Consider the following 3,291-nt stretch of genomic DNA (forward strand, 5'->3'; position numbering starts at 1 on the left):
GCTACAGGATCCTTCTGCACACGTTTATTCAGTCCTGTTTCTTCTTTATATCTCCCTTGTTTATATCTCCCTCGAATAATCATCCTCCTTCTAACCAGGGCCTCTCACTCTTATATACTCTCAGTTCCCATCCACGCACAGCAGGCCACACCACCTCACCAGGCACGCAGCTTCAGCTAATCAGGGCAGCAGGGGCATATCTCCATCAAAATGGATTCACCGGTATCCTGGTACACCTGTGCAGCTCTCAAGATGTTTGTGGCTTATATGAGGAAGTCAGGTGCAAGTCATACGACTTAGCTGCAGTCCCTGGCGCCTTTGGGACTGCCGCCACACCCGATCCTCACACTGGAGAAGCATGCTTCTAGAGTCTAAGTGGCCAGTTACAAATCCTTTGCTTATACACCATGGTTTCCAATCGTATGTTTTTGTGGGATTTTTGTGTACATGAGTGTGTATGTCTCTGTATCCATATGCATTTCTTTTGCTTCTATTTTTAATGATGATTTCGTCCTAGTCTGGCTTGTTTGTTTTGATTATTGTTTTGCTTTAGTTGCTTGTTTGTTTTTTAATGGGAGAGAGAATGAAAGGGTCTGGATTTGCGTCAGTGGCATGAGGGGAGTATATGGTGGAGTTGGGGTAGAGAAACTGGTTAGAATATATTGTATGAAAAGAAATTATTATTAATAAACTTTAATATTAAAAGAAAAAGAAAAGAAAATGTGGTACATTTACACAGTGGAGTAATACTCAGCTACTAAAAACAAGGAATTCATGAAATTCTTAGGCAAATGATGGAATTAGAAAATATCATCCTGAGTGAGGTAACCCATCACGAAAGAACACACAAGGTATGCATTCATTGATAAGTGGATATTAGCCCAAAAGTTCAGAATACCCAGGACTCAATTCACAGACCACATGAAGCTCAAAAAGAAGGTAGACCAAAGTGTGGGTGCTTCGGTCCTTCTTAGAAAGGGGAACAAAATACTCACTGGAGCAAATATGGAGACAAAGTGCAGAGCAGGGACTGAGGAAAGGCCATCCAGAGACTGTCCCACCTGGAGATTCATCCCATATACAGTCACCAAATCCTGACATTATTGTGAATGCTAAGAAATGCTTGCTGATAAGAGCCTGATATGACTGTTTCTGAGAGGCCCTGCCAAAGAATTACAAATAACAGAGGCAGATGCTCGCAGCCAACCATTGGACAGAGTGTGGGGTCCCCAATGGGGGAGTTAGAGAAAGGACTGAAGGAGCTGAAGGTGTTTGCAACCCCATAGGAAGAACAACAATATCAACCAACCAGGACCCCCCTCCCCAGAGCTCCCAGGGACTAAGCCACCAACCAAGGAGTACACATGGCTCCAGCTGCATATGTAGTAGAGGACATCAATGGGAAAAGAGGTCTTGAAAGCTTGATAGATGCCCCCAGTGTAGGGGAATAGAGGCCAAGGAGGTACCCTCCTCAACTAAAACTCTTTACTTGGGATTTATATTCCCAAGAGCCTGTCCAGTCCATTGTTACTACCATTTTCTTTTTGTGTGTATCAAAGTGTGTGGATGCATGCATACATATAGAGGTCAGAGGACAACTTAGGGAGTCAATTATCTTCTTCCACTGTGGGATCTGGGGAATGAATAATGTCCTCAGACCTACACAACAAGCAATTTCCCCTCTGCATCGTCTCGCTGGCCATATCCTAGTTCTTCTTATGTTTTGCTAGTCTTTGAGATAACGTCTGTTTATGTAGCTTATTCTGGCCTTAACTCTCTATATTATCTAGGCTGTGATCCTCTTGCCCCAACCTGTACTGTTGGATTGGGATTTATAAGACCAGATCATATCTCTGAAATTGAAACCAAAGCCCCATTTCAGTATGCAGAAGGCAGCACATAGGATTAGCCATTCACCTCAGATAGAGCAAACATGGCTAGCCAGAGGCACCCCCTATAATAGGTGTAATTCACAGAGAAAGAGATGAAGTGCTGAAAACTACCTAGGGAGCAAACATTTGTCCAGTACAGAAATATCAGTAGACACAACTCCATGTCTAAAATATGATGAACTAGGTTCACCCAAGGTTAAAGAATGGCAAGTCAAGACTAAAGAATTGAACACAAAGAGACTGGAGAGATGTTTCAGTGGTTAAGAACACCAACTGCTCTTCTAGAAGACCATGAATTGATTCCCAGCACCCACATAGCAGGTCACAATCACCTGTAACTCCAGTTCAGGGGATCTGTTGTCCTATGCTGGCAAAACATACACATTAAATAAAATTTTAGAAATTAATAGAACATGGTTGTAAATACTCGTAATCCCTACTTTGGGAAGGCTATGAGTTTGGGGCCAGCCTGGGCTATAGCATCATACACACACACACACACACACACACACACACACACACACAGAGAGAGAGAGAGAGAGTTTGAGGAGCTAGTTTATTAACTTTTCAGTCAATCTAGAGATTAAATCCAATTTTGGTGCAAATTAGCTATTTTAATCATTAAAGAAGCTAAAGTCTTCATACTTCAGTTTCTTGAGAATACCACGGTAAAATAATAATTAGCTAGAGCCATTGGTTAGTTATAGATACTCAATGATATCATATAGCTAGCTCCATGACTTGTAACTAATATTTAATAGGGCAGCTGTCACTGTTAATTTCATTACACTCCATCAGTCTTATGGTGTGAAACTGTGTAGCATAATAAAAAGTAGTGGGATTGGATAAAATGCATATGCTTATATATGTTTATGAAATGTATAGCTACCATGACATTTATTTGTGTATATATTAGGAAAGATTATATGAGGAAAATATAGCATACCCATAGACTATATAACATAAAAAGATAAGGCAATAAATACATTCCAATATAGAAGATAATAAAATATAACTATCCTATAAACGGGTCCCTTGGTGTGTGCACTGCCTGTTGCGTGACTATGCATACCTGTAGGGTTGTACAAAGAAACACTAAACTCTCACCTCCTGAAATGTAAGCCTTGTTGTCAAAGTGGATTGAGAAAAATATGTGGTGAAAAAACAGTCCTTTTATTTAAAATAGAAACTTTGAAGGGAGCGGAGTTAACATATGACAAATGAAGATCCTGTTCCCCTGGAGGAGGAGAAAAAGCCCTTCCTTTCTGGAATGAGACCCGGGCACACTGATAGCAAAACTGACGTTTCGTCTATTCCTCTTCTGTGAAATCCTCCAGCCAAGCTGTGCGCTAACTGAGTAGGCGAATTCACTTCGTCACTTCACAAAAGACTTCCAAAT

At 41.0% G+C, this 3,291-nt stretch overlaps 1 long non-coding RNA gene across 1 annotated transcript in view; it reads right to left on the reverse strand.

Annotated features, from left to right (window-relative positions):
- 2610203C22Rik (RIKEN cDNA 2610203C22 gene) overlaps positions 1 to 3,291 on the reverse strand; it is a 70,261-nt gene that overhangs the window by 37,144 nt on the left and 29,826 nt on the right. The gene's annotated exons all lie outside the window — the stretch shown is intronic.

This window comes from Mus musculus, chromosome 1 (genome assembly GCF_000001635.26).
Source record: "Mus musculus strain C57BL/6J chromosome 1, GRCm38.p6 C57BL/6J".
Lineage (NCBI taxonomy): Eukaryota > Metazoa > Chordata > Mammalia > Rodentia > Muridae > Mus > Mus musculus.